Here is a 19629-nt window from a genome sequence, read left to right as displayed (position 1 = left end):
GATAAGGCTGGATTCACACCTATGCATTTTTTGTGCTTTTTGTATTTTACAGATTTTTACTACAGAACGTGTTCCATAGGAAACTATGTTAAATGGACTGTAGCGCAAATCTGCAAAAAAATGCAAAAAGCAATAAAACTACATTGGTGTGAATCCAGCCTAAATGGGCTGTAGTGCAAACCTACAAATTGCAAAAAGCACTAAAACTGCATAGGTGTGAATCCAGCCTTATGGATCAAAAACGTGTGTAAAAATGCACTGCAGAAACGGATCAAAAGCAAACTGCATAGGTGTGAACCAGGCCTTAGGCTCTATGCATTTTTTGGTGCTTTTTGCAGAAGTTTATTTAACATGGTTTCCTATGGGACACATTCACATCTATGCTTTTTTTCAGCCTGTGCGTTTTTGGAAAGGGTGAGGGACTTTTTTAAAATCAAAAATGCGTGTCCAAAAACGCGACAAGCACCGCAAAAAGCACTGCAAACATGCTCAAAAGAAACATGCATAGATGTGAATCGAGCCTTAAATACGGCTTTGAAATCGTGCGAGTTCAGATGATTTCAAAGCCATGTTCAGTGTGAACGAGGCCTTAGGCTCAGTTCACACATGCGTTTTTTGATGCTTTTTGCAGAAATGCACTTTGGTTCATGTAACATGTAACATGGTTTTTCAGCCGCTGTGTTTTTGGAAAGGATCACAGACTTTTATAAAAAGCAAAATGGTGCTTTTTTTGCTTTTTTGGTTAAATAGACTTCAATGGAGAACCTGCAGAAAAGCATGTTGTGCATTTTTGCCGCAATTTTGCAGTGATTTTTCCACGATTTACAGCGATTTTGCAGCGATTTGTGTTTTTTAATCTGCCCAACAACAAATTGACCAAAAAAAAAAAAAAAGATAAAAAATGCAAAATGCAAATCACGGCAAAATCAAGTGTGCAAAAATGCAAAATTCACAGCAAAAAGCACCACAGAAACGGATTGCAAGAGCTAACTGCATAGATGTGAACCGAGCCTGGCATTCAGTGATATAGCTGCTCCTACTTTCAGGGACTTTCCCTTTAGGCTCAATTCACATCTATGCATGTTGCTTTTGAGCATTTCTGCAGTGCTTTTTGCAGTGGTTGCTGCGTTTTTGGACATGTGTTTTACCGCGATTTTGCCACGATTTGTGTTTTGTGTTTTTTTTTTACACTGCATATAGCTGCTTAGTAAGCAGGAGGCCGGGAAGCCGGCCTCCGCGTCCTTAACAACCAATGAGTCATCGGGGAAGCCCACTGACAGCTGAATGTAAAAAAAAAATAGTGGAAAAAAACAGTGTGGGGTCCCCCCAGGTCCATACCAGGCCCTTGGGTCTAGTATGGATTCGGAGGGGACCCCCCCAAGCCAAAATGTTGCGTGGGGCCCCCTAAAATCCATACCAGACCCTTATATGAACAAGTAGCCCGGCAGGTCAGGAAAGGGAGGGGACGAGTAAGCGCCTCCCCCCGAACCATACCAGACCACATGCCATCAATATGGGGGGGTGGGTGCTTTGGAGCAGGGGGGGCTCTGTGCCCCCCCACGCAAAGCACCTTACCCCCATGTTGATGGGGACAAGGGCCTCTTTCCGACAACTCTTGAGCGGTGGTTGTCGGGGCCTGCGGGCGGGGGGCTTATAAGAATCTGGAAGCCTCCTTTAACGGCAGCTTTCCACCCTCTTTACTTCTTCTTCATTCCTTTCTAACTATCCTTCCTGGGCTACTTATAGCCACCACATAAAACTGTATGTATTCTGTTTTCCCAACATGCTTTTTCAACCACTCATGAGACTTGAAAATACATTGTCTCCGTGTTTCTGAAAATCCCCACTGCTTAGACAAATTACAATGTTCGGATGCTGGACACAGCAGGATCCCATTGGGGCATCCGGGCCGACAGAGCCTGTGTTTACCCAAAAAATGAACACTAAGCTGGTGAATATACCTCTGGACGCAACCTCAAGTCACCAAGTTGTACCCAAAAGATTGCACTATAGTGACAATTTTATGTAATGCTCTGTATTAGACCAGTAGGCCTATTGTCAGGCACCTGGTCCTGTTTCTGTTATTTTATTTCTCTTCTTTGTTTTTCATCTATATACATGTTAAAACAAACAATACAATTTTATTGAACCTAAAGTTGTGAAGAGTCTGCGCTGGAATTTTGGGGTATGACGATCCAAGGAGCAATTGAGGAAACACTGGTCAGACCTCAAATTAAGGGAGCAGGATTAGTACAGAAGGATCAAGAAAGTTCTTCTAAAAAGTAAGTACTTGTCGTGTGTTTCTATTATTATTATTACTTGCATTCTGTGCCATGTGCTTTTCTTTACTGTTGTACAGTTTAAAATGGCTACTTTCATGTTCGTGGTAACCGTAGTAATCGTTCGTAGTAAACATTGTTCGTTTGCCAACTAAATACAATGTTTTTGCCAGATACAGGGTTAACTACATTTGCTCATGATAATTGGTATTTAAAAAAAGTTTAGGACATTGTTGTCTAGATGTGTTTAAAACTAGAAGGAATAGCAAACTTAATTTAGTGGAATTTAAGGAGAGGACACTCAGCAGCTGTTTACACATCTGGACTCAGGAGTACTAGTGAGGAACACCAGAGCACATTTTTTTATGGTGTCCCATACAGGTGTGTACATGTGTGAAACTTGTCCAAAAAAGGTAAGTATTACAGCTTGGTTAAGGGAATTAATCATGTCTTCAACTTGGAACTCTGCCCAAACAGACAATTGTACCCCACTTTCTAGCAATGTTTCATATTCCTATTTCTGGCCTCAAATATTTGTGTGCTAAGTATACCCTTTGTTTCATTCTCATAGGGGAGCAAAGACTCGTGATGTCTCAGCATACCAGGGACCCCCCTGCCCACCTCCTGAAGAAGGGGAACAGAGGTCACAACCAGAGGATGTGGAGGAAGGAGAGGTGGTCGAGATTGTCACCACAACAGGTTAATGTCTGACACCCCTGTTTCAGGTAATAGAGGGTATGCATACATATTTATAATAGTTGGTGTGTATTTTATTTTTTAGGTGATGTACAGGTTGTGGAAGAACATTCTCATCATTTCACCAGTGACAGTGCCTAAAGGCTAATACAAGAGATAATGTGTTGTAGTCATGAGTTAGACTGTATAAAGCAAAAAACAATTGAGATTGAACAAAAACTGAAGAACATGATTGATGTCCTAGGAAGAATCTAAATACCCAATTTTTTTTGTTTACCGCTAATTTTTTGAACATTTTAAAAGCCAAATTTTGAAGATGCACACAGTGTGTCAACATGTGCTATATGCCATCAGGGGATATCAATGTATGCGTTTTGTGGCTGCAACCCCTTCCTTGAAACTCAAGTAGGAGAGAGGAAGTGGTTGCACCACCAAAACACGTCCATTGATCCCCATGATGGGACATAGCACATGTTGACATTAGGCATGGGATCAGGAGGGAAATCCCCAGTTTGGCTCCCAAATTGTGTGCATCTTCAAAATTTGGCTTTTACAGGGGTGACTTCACCCCATCTGATGAAGGCAATATCAAGACATTTTGGACACTATAATGTCTTATATTGCCTTCAGTTTTTAAATGATGAACTTTGGAAGTTCCAGAGTTGTGTATGTTATGTTTTGAAACATGCCTGTTTATGTACCCTAAAATTGCACTACAAGTGCAATAGGAGAACCTAGGAGACAGCAAAAATAAACCCAAGCAGAGCACTTTGGGGGGGGGGAGCCAAGACGAGCCGCTTCCAGGTCCGTCAGTGTTTCATTACTAAGTCTCAGCCTCGGGCCCAACTGTTGCAACATAATTAGCATTGTTTCTATTTAAAAAGTTGTGCAGGATGCAGCAGCTCAATATTATATAGTTCAGTTTGTATTCCGCCATATTTATGGCCTTTGAAACAGGCTTAACCGGCTGGCTAGGATCCCAAACGTGTTCTCCATAACTCTTCTGGCTCTGGCTCTGGCCAGCCGGTAATTAAAAACCCTCTTCTCCAGGGTGAGGGCGCTCTGGGGGAATGGCCTCATCATGTGGTCACCCAGAATGCCTCATCTACGACAAACACAAATGGCAGTCCTTCAACGTTCTCCCCTGAAGGTGGCAATCCCAAGCCACCACTCTCGGGATGTCGGTAGAACTCGGTTCGGGCAAATACTCCTCCATCCGACATTCGGCCATTCCTCCCCATGTCCACGTACAGAAACTCGTATGTTGCCAACACCACCACCATCAACACAATACTATGAAATCCCTTATAGTTAAAATAGTATGATCCCGAATTGGGTGGTGGGATGATGTGGACATGCTTCCCATGGATTGCCCCCACATTTAGGAAAATCCCACCGCTGGGCAAATTGGGAAGCCACAGTCTGCTATTCCTGTGGCGTTGAAGGAAATTGTGGAGTCAAACAAGAATAATCAAATTAGTAATTTTACACATAAACATTTCAAGCAGATTAGACACAACCATTCTTGGCCAACACCAGTAAAACATTTTTTGGAAGGAGTATTTAAAGGCAAAAATATAAGGCCCACTTAACAGATTCCTCACCCCCTCTGATGGCCGCTTGGAAATATTTTAAGGGGGGGGGGGGGCGGGGTATGTTTTGGACAGGTAACCCTCTCCACTAAGTAATGGAGTAACAAAGTAATGTGTGTTATTTGGCCAGCCCCTCCTTAATTACACTATTGGCAGCCCACTGGACAGGTAAGAAGAGGCATAATACAAAAATAAAAAAAATTTGAAGCACATGTTTAGATTCTGCAATTACCTATAAAGATAATAAGAGAACAAAACTTTAAACAGTACCATTTGAAAGTATTCAGGCAGGCCGTTGCACTACATGCTTTGGTGAATTCATCCATAAATATGAACACAAAAGAGGTCGGTATAGTGTGTATGGGTAAGGCAAAGTTAGCAGATAGAGGATTGGTATCAGCTGACTTAGTGGTTGGGGGGGGGGGGGGTTCCAAATGACTTTGGGCCCCAAAAAAATGCCTCTGGCACTCTGCCTGAATGTAAGGACACAAATAACATTTGTACACATTTTAGGGGGTGTTTAGGGTAAATTACTACAATGGAGTTGACTAAATACATTGTTAAGTTACTAGGCTAGGTGTGTATGGGCCCAGGATAGCATGCTGGGAATATTAGTGAAGGCAAATATGCATGAAGGACAAAAAAGGAGCATTAAAAGCTTACAGCATGCATGAGGATAAAGGGGGCATTCACAGCATATTCCAATCATGGTAATTAGGGAATGATGAAAGAAATAAAATACATTAGCAAACATTAAATACATAGAATGTGATGTTAAAGGATAAAACTTACTCTAATATAGTCCTTCTGCAGGAACTGGATGATGGCAGAACGGGTCTTTGGAATAATGATCCCCAGAGCCCGGGGGGAGATACCTGTTGAGAAGTTGAGGTCCTGCAGGCTTCTCCCAGTTGCCAAGTACCACAATGTGGTGACTAGCCTCTGCTCCGGAGTGATGGCTTGCCGCATGCAGGTATCCTGCCTGCTGATATATGGGGTGAGCAAAGCCAACAGACGGTGAAAAATGGGGTCCGTCATCCTGAGATAATTCCTGAAATCATCAGGGTTATTCTCACGGATCTCACACAGCAAAGGCATGTGAGAGAATTGGTCACGCTGGAGTAACCAATTCTTGGTCTGTGAACTCCTCCTCATCCTGTTCATGGACTGGGCTTGTGTCAAAGTAAGAACCGCAACACCAATCCCCCGCACAGAACAAACTCTACGAAGCACGTACTCGCAACATGGCTTCAAAACGGTCGGCTGATCAGAACGAACTAAACAGAAAGCACTGAAAAACAGCAAGGTCTGAAAGAACGAGCTGAAAATCAGAAACGAGCGGACCAGAACGCAATGAGCATTAAATACGATAATACTATAAATAGCATGCACTGACAAACAAATGCGAACTGACTGCACGAATTGTCTCTCACCAAACTTCTACTAACATGAGATAAACACAAGATCAGTAGAAGGAGCCCAAAGGGTGGCGCACTGGCTATTGAACTTAATTCCGACGCAAAAAACCGTTGTGTGTACGTGGCATTAGTCTCTATTTGATCTGCAGTTGTTATGGTGCTGCACATGTGATCAGGTATGACTTCAGCCATTTGATGGTTTAGCAGTTGGGTTGAGAGGACAAGCAAATGTGACAGTTAGCATTCCCGGCATGCAACTGTTTTCTGAAACTGTTAAATTGATGTGTTTAGTTGTGCTTTAGGAAAAAGGAGTTGCAGGGATATACCCTACTATTTCTGGACTTTAATGACATTAGTTGAGACAAAGACCATGATATCTCATGATATATCATGGCCTTTGTCTCTAGTCATGCCATTAAAGTCTAGCAATAGTAGGGTATATCCCTGCAACTCTTTTTTCTTGCTTCTTGATTATTGGATGTGGCATGGGTAAATGTCTTCCTTTGCTAGTTCTACTTTAATTCAAGTTCTACTTTAATTATAGTTGGTTAGAGTAAACTAAGGGTTACTAAGGGGTTAAACAGAGGGACATTTTATTTTAAAAAAACCTACTTGTCATGTTGCTTTAACTGATTTCATTTGCAAATTTGATCTGCAGATGACTGAACAGAAAGATACAAATGTAGCAATATGTTACAATGTATCTTTCTCTAAGTAAGTGTTATTTATAAACAGTGTCAGACTAATTTGTTTGACAGCTGAAGCTGCTGACCTTCTCTGTGCACACAACCATGCTATCTTTTATTAATCAAAGACTTTTTTTTTTGGAGTGTGTAGGCACGCAAAATCTACAACTAGTTAAGGTAGGGTAACCAGATGTCACTGCTTCTGGGGACAAGCCAGGAGAAGGGAGGGGAGGAGAGTGTCTGAGGTTACTGATGTCATCACATTCCAATATCATGTGGTCTACCCAGGCTCTGCCTTCTTGTCTTGTGTGGACTTTCTCTTGGGAGGTAAGTGGATTGTTTGCTGTTATGCTCTTCTTTCTAGTGTTGACCGGAAGTGCACATCTGGGTCTTGGGCCAGTAAACAGGAGCAAGAACAAGGGGGTGAGCCGGGATCCAGGAGGAGCAGCTGCCCCACACACAATGGTTTAATGTAGGGCTGCCACGTGACTAAGTAAATCTGAACCAGTAGACACCAATGGCACTTTGTGATTTTACTATACTAAACTGGATTGTGACTGGACAGCCCTCTGCTGGCAGCCACATCCAAATGCAGCCTGGGTCATGACCTATCAGGCTAGATTCGCAATACTTGTGCAAATGAAAGCAGCTGGGAAATTGTGTCCAGCAGCAATCATCGCAGGTAAGTTGCAGCTACCTCCGACTTGTATTTTAGGTGTACAGGGCTCAGCGGCCACAGCTAACCACTCGTAGGTTTTAGAAACAGCTGCAAGAATCAGATGATTCTGGCTGCTCTCATTTGCAGCAGGGCTAGTCGCCCCTGTAAATGTAGCCTCAGGTTGGGTTCACACATATGCAAATTGGATGTGAGTTTCCCTGCATCCAATTCGCATGACAGGAGAGCGTGACTGGCTCTCAATGGAGCCAGTCCACATAGGTCCGGTGTGGCCGCGGTCCACATTTAAAAAGGGTCCTGTGCATCTTTGGTTCCGATTCAGGTGCAAAAACTCAGACCTAATTCACACTGGAATCGTTGAACAGGGACGCACCGCACCCCATGCTGTGAACCTCGTCCGTAGGTGGTGAACCCAGCCTTATATAAGTGTGTTGGTATATGCCTGTGCAGAGAGATTAGGAGGGTGCTGGAGAGGTGACATGCTCTATCTGATGCCACAAACTCCTTCCCATCCTGTAAGTATTTGACCACCTGCTGATTTTGTACGTTTGACCACTGACAAAGAAATGGTCAGTCAATAATTTTAATGTTAGGTTTATTTTAACAGTGAGAGACAGAATAACAACAACAAAAAAATTCCAGTAAAACGCATTTTCAAAAAGTTATAAATTGATTTGCATTCTAATGAGTGAAATAAGTATTTGACTCCTTCACAAAACATGACTTAGTACTTGGTGGCAAAACCCTTGTTGGCAATCACAGAGGTCAGATGTTTTGTGTAGTTGGTCACAGGGTTTTCACACATCTCAGATGTTCATTTGAAACTTCAGTGGGGCCTGCACATTTGCTTTCTTGAGCATGGGGACCTTTTTGGGTGCTGCAGAATTTCAGTCCTTCACGGCGTAGTTTGTTACCAATTTTTTTCTTGGTGACTATGGTCCCAGCTGCCAAGCTGCCATCATTGACAAGATTCTCCCGTGAAATTCTAGGCTGAATCCTCACTGTTCTCATGATCACTGAAACTCCATGAGGTGAGATCTTGCATGGAGCCCCAGACTGAGAGAGATTGACAGTTATTTTAGAACGGTTTTCTCATTGCTGGAAAGGCTTGGTGTCGGCCAATAGACACATTGAAATGTGAGTGCAATACGTTTTTTTATTGATTTTTCCATTAAAGTTAAAACGGTTTTACACTATATTGGTTCCATTTAATTTTATATGAATATATGGACGTTGAGGAATTGCTAACGGGAGGAATGCGTTGTGGATTGGTTATCCGTTGAATGAACCGAAGGCTTACTGATTGGGGACATCTGGTGAGTGGCCATTCTGCTTGGTGACGGTGGCACAGTTTTGGTTATTTTAGTTGACACAAGTGGACTTTTGATTAGAAGATGATCGGTGATTAAGACGGCACAGTTGGAGCAATTGAATTAAAATATCGCACAATAAGGACGCTATATTTTTTGTAATTTTAAATTAATGTCTTGTGTATGTATTTTGGATAATATGGGGGCAAAGTGATTATTTAGTGAATATAAGTATTATTAAGCATACCCTATTGAATAGGGGGTAGTATAAATAGTGGGTGGGAGGCGCAATCCCCTAAAGATATATAAATATATACAGTTATTTTGTGTTGCTTCCATTTGCAAATAATCGCACCAACTGTTGTCACCCTTTGACCAATCTGCTTGGCGATGATCTTATAGCCCATTCCAGCCTTGTGTAGGTCTACAATCTTGTCCCTGATATCCTTGGACAGCTCTTTGGTCTTGGCCATGGTGGAGAGATTGGAATCGATTGATTGATTGATTGATTGATTGAAGAGAGTGCTCCTAATCTCAGCTTGTTACCTGTATAGAAGACACCTGGGAGCCAGAAATCTTGCTGATTGATAGGGGATCAAATACATATTTCACTCATTAAATGACAAATCAATGTGTAGCTTTTTAAAATGCTTTTTTCTGGATATTTTTGTTGTTATTTTGTCTCTCACTGTTAAAATAAACCTACCATTAAAATTTTAGATTGATTATTTATTTGTCAGTGGGCAAACGTACAAAATCAGCAGAGGATCAAATACTTTTTTTCCCTCACTGTATATGGTGCCTTCTGCAGCTGTACAGATGTTTCTCTAGAGATGAGGGGAGGGAACTCACCAACAGATGGTGGAGTATAGGGACTCACGAGCAACGCCATGTCAAAGTTCAGTGAGTAAAATTCAAGGGGGAATTTGTGCTGGAGGTGGCTCTGGTATGGGGGGGGGGGGGGGGGGGGGGTATGGGTTTGTATTGGGAGGAGGAAGGAATCTTTGTTTGAGAGGTACTCTGTGCTTTACTTACTTTTGTTGTGTTAAGCACTCTTGACCCAGATCTAAGTATGCTTAGGTTTTATTAAACCATAGCCCTTTAAGCCATGCCCACTGCTAGCACAGTTTGGCATCACCCAACATTTGATCAAGTGTGCTTCCTGTGCTGCTATTATCCTCGCTCCATGCCCCCCCCCCCCCCCCACCCAAGTAAAAGTCGACATAGCCAGTAGAGCGTGTCTTGATTTAATTTGAGTATCTGGTCACCTTGGACTGCTTCCACGCTGCTCTGTTGAAAAAATGCATCAAAAACGGACATGCATCTTTAATGCATTTCTAGTATGTCTTCTGGTTTCCTGGCTCCTAGTATGTAAATTATGTGACAAAAAAACCCCCACCAAAAATGCAACCGCAGTGTATTTTTGATGCATTTTCTATTAATTTCAATGGGGAGCTTCCTTTTTGGTAAGGTTTTAAAAAGCACATCAAAAATGCAGCAAACATCTTATCCATTTTCCCTCTCTCTTTCCAATTTGTACTTACAGGAGCAGCAGGGAACGTGGGCACAGGTACACTCCTTTCTCTTTATATTGTTTTGTTGAATATTTTTTTGAGATAGCTCATTGAGCGAAATTATGTAAGAGGTGTGCTCATCGAAATATATTCATAGATTACGCCTTCAATATTTCTTGAAACTTGATATATTGTTATTATATGTTAGCATTCCTATGTGTATAAGTATTGGAAAAGTTTAATTCTTTTTGAATCTTCAATTAAAAAAATTGGAAAAGAAAAATGCAGCAAACAGGACTTTTAGGGAACTGACCAGTGTGAAAAGTTCCACAGGATTTAAAGGGATGCATTTTTCATGCTTTTTTTAAACGGAAAAAATGATCAAAAACTGATCAGTGTGAAAGTGCCTTAAGTTTAAGCCTGCCCCATTCCATTAAAACCCAAATCCAAATCTAAAGTAGGAAAAGATCAGGCTTAATGGGACATTACCTGCCTAAATAGATTTATACAGTTATCATAGGAAAGTAAATGATCAAGAGGGTATATAAAAATCCATACAAATTTTATTAAACAAATTATTAAAAAGAGCAACAGTAGTGGCTGATATACATTCAAGTCAACACAATAACAGAAAAGCCATAAAGAATACAGTTCTACATAGTCCCTGGACTATGGTGATGAATCCACCATGGCAGAATGAGCATGTGCTGTCCTTGCTTATTCTGCCATGGTGGTTTCATCACCATAGCCAGGGACTATGTAGAACTGTATTCTTTATGTTTTTTCTGTTATTGTGTTGACTTGAATGTATATCAGCCACTACTGTTGGTCTTTTTAACAATTTGTTTAATAAAATTCGTATGTATTTTTATATATCCTTTTGATCATTTACCTTCCTATGATAACTGTATAAATCTATTTGGGCCGGTAAAGTCCCATTAAGGAGGATCTTTTCCTACATTTGGGATGTGGGCCCAACTCACTAATCAACCATACCTCCATTTTTTTTTTATTTTAGAACCCAAATCCTGCCGAAATAATTTTATTGTTTTGTTTTAGTTAGAGCAGACACGGGTAAGAGCCATGTCAGGTTCTTATTCATGTCAATGTCCCATTTGGGGAGATTTCCCCTTGCTTCTTACCAGGACAAGAAGTCAAATGGAGACACATACAAATACACATTTAGGCCAGGTTGACATTTTTGTAGTGTGTTTGTTAAGTCGCACGTTAACACACTTTAGGGATAGGGCGGGCACTTAATTCTGAATGGACTACCAACAGTCTATTACTGTTCCTGCACATTTTCCCCACAGTGATATCTATGCATTGTGTATACTAAAACATAGGTCCATTGCGGTTCAATGGGGATTCGCCATTCATAAGGAGCAACATAACTATAACACAAATATAATAATCTGGCCTTAGGAGGCTGAGAAGGGGCTAGAACCTGTCACAATGATGTTTTTATTGCTAGCCAGTGGCGAAACTACCAGGGGCACAGGAGTCGCATTTGCGACTGGGCCCTGCAATTCTGCTACCCAAGTCTTCTTGTTGGGATGACAGCCATTTCCTCTACTTCTTCTATGAGACTCACAGGAACAGGAAATTAGGTCAAAGTCTCCACAAGAGTCACAGGCAATAACACATATCTTTCCTACTCTAAATCTAAATGTAAAAAAAATCAACTACAAAGGCATTTCAGGCTATTGCTGACTTTGCTTGGTGATATTTGTCGTTACTCCAAATCTTGGTGACCACACAGTGGTTCTCCCCAATTGTATATGTGTTGTCTGGAGTTCCATCTGAATAGGATAAATTGCCTCAGTTTAAAACTATGACAGGCATGGGAGGACTGCACATTATCATCTCTTTTTAAATGGTCATGGAACTTTTAAATGGGGTTCAAATAAATAACATTCAAAATAAAAACTTTGAGAACTAACCTGACAGGCCCAACCAAACCTTTAACCATAAAAATGTCCGCTCACTTAAGGGTGCTATTTCCTGATAAAGTATAAAACCGTGACTACAAAGGGCAAGGAAGGTGATAGCTGAGGAGATTCCATGCTTAGGAAAGCGTCCACAAAATATTGAGGGGCAGTTCACAGACTATTGGTGGCAACTTTTCCCACAGAAAACAAACTCAGCCAATCGCAGGTAAGAACAGAATCTTGCTTTAGCTTAGCACTAGCCAATCCGTGACAGCCTTCTGCACAGCCGCGGGGACTTTGTGACTTGAAATATAAAAGAGAGCAGCAGTATATCACTCAACGAAGACTCTGCCTATAACAAATTAATATCAGAGGGATATAATGAAATGATGAAGTAAAACTCAGGGGGAAGGTAGGCAGCCCCTTGGGGTTATGGCATAATTGCTGAGGCCCTAGCAAGATGATTAAAGCAGAGCTTAAAGAATAAGTTCACCTTTCAAAAAATAAAAAATAAATGCACACATTTTTGCCGGTGAAAAAAATGTGCATTTATTTTTTTTTATTTTTTTTATTTTTTACTGGAGCCTGCAGCTCAATGCACCCGTGATCAGCAGATTGTGGGTGTAATGTCAGACACCTGCACAGTCTTCCTTTAGCTTTGTACCCCTTTTCCCTGTACAGGCTTTCTGTTACAAAGCTAGAGGAACAATGAATAACCTACGAGCGTGCTCCCAGTCTATTCAAACTGCAAGTCCATCTGCTGCAGTGGCAGGTGGTACGTGGAGTTTTTTCATTCACAGATCCCTGTGAATGAATGATGCAGCTGTGTGGGGTGGGTATTTGTTTCCATATTATGCAAGCAGGCATAGCTGACAGCTCTAAGATCCCCACTGCCACTGCTAACATCTTCTCTGTCACTTCTTCCACATGCATTGTCATCCTTCTTCAACCTTTCAGCAGCCACTGATTTAAGTTACTTACTGATGTAAACTCTGCACAGTTGGTGGAGTTTATTATCCTGGCTCCATCTCTATTCCCTGCTAGGAGTGGACTGAGAGTGTACACCACACTGCCCATGCGCTGGATCTGTGTCTGGTTGTAACATAGGGGCCAGCGGGTGTAATCATTGAGTGCACCTGGGATTTGACATCCATAGAACTACATAGCTCCCAACTGTCCCTGATTTCGAGGGACTGTCCCTGATTTCGAGGGACTGTCCCTGATTTGGACCAAAGCCCCTCTGTCCCTCTTTCCTCCTCATTTGTCCCTCATTTTGGTCTGATCTATATAGTCAGGGCCACTGATAGAAATCATGGGGCCCCGTACAGCCTACCCAACGGGGTCCCTCCTTCAGCCCCACCCTGGCCCCACCCGTTGCCCCTCCCCAGACCCCGCCTTGAAACAAAGTGTAGGTTTGTCTATAAGTTATATTTGTTTTTCTCCAGCCAGTTATAGGTTTGATTATCCAAAAGAAATACTGTTTTCAGATGAGAACAGACCTCTTTAATATCTATATGTAATACATAATAAGTATTGGCAGGGTATTGGAGAGTATTGGCAGGGTATTGCAGATTATTGCTGGGTATTGCAGAGTATTGGCAGGGTAAGTATTGCAGAGTATTGGCAGGGTATGTATTGCAGAGTATTGACAGGGTAAGTATTGCAGAGTATTGGCAGGCTATAGATAGCAGAGTATGGGCAGGGTAAGTATTGCAGAGTATTGGCAGGGTATGTATTGCAGAGTATTGTCAGGGTATGTATTGCAGAATATTGGCAGGGTATTTATTGCAGAGTATTGGCAGGGTAAGTATTGCAGAGTATTGGCAGGGTAAGTATTGCAGAGTATTGGCAGTGTAAGTATTGCAGAGTATTGGCAGGGTATTTATTGCAGAGTATTGGCAGGGTATTTATTGCAGAGTATTGGCAGGGTAAGTATTGCAGAGTATTGGCAGGGTAAGTATTGCAGAGTATTGGCAGGGTATTTATTGCAGAGTATTGGCAGGGTAAGTATTGCAGAGTATTGGCAGGGTAAGTATTGCAGAGTATTGGCAGGGTAAGTATTGCAGAGTATTGGCAGGGTATTTATTGCAGAGTATTGGCAGGGTATGTATTGCAGAGTATTGGCAGGGTAACTGCAGTAGTAGTAGATGTTGAACTTCAAGCCCCCCCCCCCAAGCAAGCACACCTCACCTGTGTAATCGTTAGCTGCCTTGGCCCCAGCAGAGATCACTTCCTCCCTGTTCTTGAGTGTCCACAATATTTCGATTGCCCGACCCCTGCTCTCTCTGCTCGCCTCTCTCTCTGCTAATTCTTCTCACGCGGAGAGAGAGAGAGAGGAATATCACTCCGCGGAACTTGTGCAGCTGTGCCAGCATGAGAAGCGGGCGCAGAGGATGCATTCTTCCGTGTCTGAAATACAGAAAATAGTCCCTCGTCTGCAGCCGCATATTTAAACGTTAAAAACACCCGGGCCTGGGGGTATGCGAGGGATGGGATGATCGGTGGCTGGAGAATAATTTTTTTTTTTTACATGAAAATTTACTTTGCTGTTCAGGTTGCCCGGGCCCCCCTGCTGGTCAGGCCCGGTACAGCAGGGTCAGTTGTACTGGCCTATCAGCGGCCCTGTATATAGTTATATATAAAATGCATGTTTTATCTTTCAAAAAGTGTTTCCCAGTGCTAAACCTTTCATCCAATTTCTAAATATAAAGGAATAGTAGTGGTTAATAAAAAACAAAAAAAACACTAGTGGGTTTAAGGAAAACATATTTTTTTTAATTCTCCTTTAAGGGGGCTTGTTAATAGGTGTCCCTCATTCCCATCTCAAAAAGTTGGGAGGTATGGAATTATCAGATTCTAAAGATTTACCTTGAATACAGCAGCAATCAGGGGTGGAGCAGAGGGAGCAGAGTGTATTTACTATCTTTTGTTGCAGAGGGAACTTTGATTACTTAAAGAGGAACTGCAGTATGCTCACATAATTTGTAATAAAAACATCTTTGCCATTTTGAAGCTTCCCTCCAACCACTTTGCATATTATTTTATATATAATGTGATTCTGTACTTCACAGATATACTGCAGAAAGCTCCCTCCACTGAGTTTGGTTGCATCCATTTTAACTGTGGGCAGCTGAAGCTGCCCACAGTTAAAACCTCCAGCTCTGCCGCTCTCATTGGCCCTCTTATGACTCACCCCCCCTCCCTTCCTGTCAAACTCTCAGGAGAGTGAGAGAGAGAGAGAGCTATGCATCATGTCATAAGTCTAGGCTTTTTAATAGACAAGAAACAGGAAGTGGGCTATATAAGGTATTTACTGGCAGAAAAAAAAAACGTTTTACTATCCAAAAGTTAAAACAAGGGCAGAAGATTTAATAGAAGGAAAAATGACTGAAGTTCTGCTTTAATTTAGCGACAGAGTCGCTTTAAAGCACATCTCCCATTTAAAAAGAAAAATTCACTTTTTGTTCTGATACTTGGGGACAACACATTTCCCCTGTCAGTGCTAAATGGTTTGTCTCCACCCTCTAACTGCTACATCTGCAAGACAGCTTGTTCTGTTTGAAAAACAACAGACTTACTGACTAGATCAACGGCTGAAAATAGAAGGAAGAAATTCTCACGTCGAAGAATTTCTAAGCTGCAATATATAAATGTTTGCTTTTTGGTTTAATACCTCTGTAAACACTCTACATAGAATTTTTCCTAGCCAATACAAAAGGTTACCTTAACTTTTGCTATTTTAACAGGTTACTATACAAAGAAACTGTCTAATTATAAAAAGAGTTCCCAATGATAGAGATCCATTCAGTCATATGGATCTTGCTATCAAAATTATAAATAGTAACATGCTCCACTGCAAAGACCTCTATCAGCCCCCCTGTAAAGATCTTTATTGATTAACAATTGTTTTTTTTAGTTACATCCTTTATATTTCCATCCTAAATATTTTTTACTTGATATTGTCTGTCTTTCAGGTAATGTTGAAACATTTATCATTGCTATTATGATATCATTTTTTTCTCTGACCTTTTAGTGGCTAAATACTGTATATTCAATATTTAACCTTCTGCTTTACTGCCATCTAGTGCATACATTGTGAATCTGTTTTAGCCAAACATTGTTCACTTTATTTATGATGGGGAAATCAATATTTAGAGACACAGAGCACAGTTATTTTACTGTATTTACTGTATGATCTAAGTAAATAAAAGAGCCTAAGTGCCCGTTCACACAGGGGCGACGCGACTTGCAGCACGACTCACAGACGCGACCTGCACACGACTTCAGCGGCGACTTGCAAAATGACTTCTGTATAGAAGTCAATGCAAGTCGCCTGAAGTCGCCCCAAAAATAGTACAGGAACCTTTTTCTAAGTCGGAGCGACTTGAGTCGCTCCTATTAGAACGGTTCCATAGTACAGAACGGAGCGCGACTTGTCAGGCGGCTAAGTCGCCTGACAAGTTGCGGTAGTGTGAACGGTCACTAAAACCTCATCTCTTAGGACTTATTTACAATTGTGGTGCCCTCTGTAGAGAGATTTGTGGTGGATTGCTATTCAGAGGGCTTTGCTAGGTGGCAAGGAGGCATTATGTCACCTCTTCATCTCCTGTTCTAACACCTAAAAACATGCACCACCAACATGCAATCACATGCAGGTTGCAGTGAGGATTCATTAAGGTGTGCGAGCGTAATGGAGGGGAAACTTTTTGCCGCAGTATGTGTACAGGGTACATACATTACAACTTCCAGGGCAACATTGAAAATACATAAATCCTTTTATTAACATGCTTGGGGGTTGCCCTGAAAGCTGCCTGTGGTGAGTTATTAAGAGTACAGTTTTCACAGACAGTCTCAGTGACAACATTGGCTGGGCCATGGAATTAATGTTTTCCTTTACCTGTCTTACATACAGCAGGAACACTCTAATCTGATTCATTTCCGTTTGAAGAAAAGTAATAAAGAAAATTACACACCAGTGTTATTGGCCAGCAACAGAACAATTTTATGAACAAAATTATACTGGAGACAAAGAACACAGCCTTGGGCTATCCTGCATAAATAAAGTGATATTGAATGCAATAATTAAAGACAAAAAACAAACGTTATACATACCTGCTCTGTGCAGTGGTTTTCCACAGAGCAGCCCCAATCCTCCTCTTCTTGGGTCCCCGGGCCGGCTCTCCTGGCTCCTCCCTCCTGCCGAGTGCCTCCAGAGTAAGCAGAAAAAGGAGATGTACATAAGAGGGGGTCTCCTATAGGAAGGATACCACAGGCTCAACACCCAAATCTCATATTCAGACTCTGGATAGTACAGGTAACCGGTCAACTTGAGGTCTAAGTGGACCACACCTTATCAAACTTCCAGGGACAGCACCGGTTGATATAGCTTGTACATAGGAAGGGCTGCCTCCACCATAGCCTCCAAGAGGGCACTCCAGGATGGGTTGAGGTCGGACGAGTATTTCATCAAAATTGTTTTTTTTAGCATAGTAAATTAGATAAGATATTAACAACTTAGTATGATGAGAATGTTGTTCATCATCCTAAGTGCTCAGTAGTGCTAAGGATAGAGAGAGCGGGAGGGTCAGTTGCAGCTTGAGATTTATCTCCTGAAAGACCTCAGCCCAGAATTTTGCAATGTAAGAGCATTCCCAAAACATGTGTACATATGACCCAGTCTACAACAAGGACAAATAGGATCTCGATTTGGGAATATTCTATGTAAACCCTATGCAGGAACTTAACTTGTATCAGCTTTTCTTTGGATGGGATTACCAGTTTAGGACCCTGTTCTAAACAGTCTACCCAGTACTCCTTTTCCAAAGATGAAATATCATCCTTGCAATACTCCCACAACTTTTCAATTTTAGGTGAGTCAAGAGATAGGAGAGCACCATAAACGGCCAAGAGAGGCTTGTCTAAATCACCAGGAATAATCAGGTCCTCAATGGGATCAGTCTGGAGGCTAGGCAACTGTTGGAATCGGGATCTGACAGCATGACATAGCAGAACATCATCCAGCCCGGCAGACAAACCCTCTAAGACAATTGAGAGAAAGATAGCAGAGTACTCAAGGGCATAATGTCCTTCAATGTCCTAACCCCATAACGTGCCCAAACCCATGGGTCTGGGAGAGTTTGGAAATGAGACAGAGCAGGGTTACCCCAGAAGGGCTGAGCAGGTGACAATTGGTTGGGCCATGTACATTGACGTGTGGCAACCTTCCACACCCGCATATGTCAGCCCCGGAAAAACGGCGTATGCCCGTGGTCCCCGATATACTAAGTTCCTCAAGTCTGACAAAGACTCCAAAAAAACAGCTTCCAAACATGTGGCCCAAAAATACACTTGGAAATTGGGTAATGCCAGCCCTCCCAACTGTCGTGGAAGAAAAAGAGCAGACTTCACCAAACTGGGAGAGCACCATTTCAAATGTCATTAAAAAAAGAGATAGGAACTCAAATTGGATAATTTCTGAATATGATATATAATTACATTTACTGATGTTGGATAAGAAGACCTGGCTCGCAGTCTCCACTTTAATTCATCCAAAAGGTGTTCTATAGGGTTAGGGTCAGGACTCATGGACCTTGCTTTGTGCACTGGTATGCATTCATGTTGAAACAGGAAGGGGCTATCCCCAAACTTTTCCCACAAAGTTGGGAGCATGAAATTATCCAAAATGTCTTGGTATGCTGACACCTTAGTTCCCTTCACTGGAACTAAGGGGCGAAGCCCAACCCCAACCCTTGAAAAACAACCCCACACCATAATCTCCCCTCCACAAAATAATTTGGACCAGTGCACAAAGCAAGGTGCATAAAGACATGGATGAGCAAGTTTGGGGTGGAGGAACTTGACTGGCCGGACTCAATCATTCCCATAGACACACTCCTAAACCTTGTGGACAGCCTTCCCAGAAGATTTGAAGCTGTTAAAGCTGAAAAGGGTGGGCAAACTCAATATTGAACTAAGACGGACTAAGACTGAGATGCTATTAAAGTTAATGTGCGCATAATGGCAGGTGTCCCAATACCTTTGGTAATATAGTGTATGTATTTCTCCCTTTGTGTCCTAGCACAGAGACTGGGGTCTCACCAAGAGTGGCAGGCCCTGTAGTAATTATGCGAACCTGGATCTCCCGATTCCAGGTGACCTGATTGCTGTGCTAGCCTCTGATTGGCTACCACAGTGATCCATCATTGTAAGGTCCGCCCCTGTGTTTTTTTATTTCTGTGAATGAAGAAGAAGGATGCAATGGGGTAGCTTTACTAAGGCTGGTGCACTCAAAATCTGGTGCAGCTGTGCATGACAGCCAATCAGCTTCTAACCTCAGTTTGTTCAATTAAACTTTGTCAATAAAAACTGGAAGCTGATTGGTTTCTATGCAGAAGTAAACCAGATTTTGCACATATGTGGTATTGTTGCGATCATCAGGAGCAGCAGAATTTATTTGGGATTTTCTTTGGTGGTAGGTTATAATAGTAACAGGAAATATACAGCTAAATAAAAAAAAAAAAAGTTTTT

This window comes from Lithobates pipiens, unplaced genomic scaffold (assembly GCF_037356315.1).
Source record: "Lithobates pipiens isolate NorthernLeopardFrog02 unplaced genomic scaffold, aLitPip1_a1.2 Scaffold_19, whole genome shotgun sequence".
In the NCBI taxonomy this organism is placed as follows: Eukaryota; Metazoa; Chordata; class Amphibia; order Anura; family Ranidae; genus Lithobates; species Lithobates pipiens.
The sequence above is the reverse complement of the archived record's forward strand: the minus strand, read 5'-3'. Positions refer to the sequence as shown.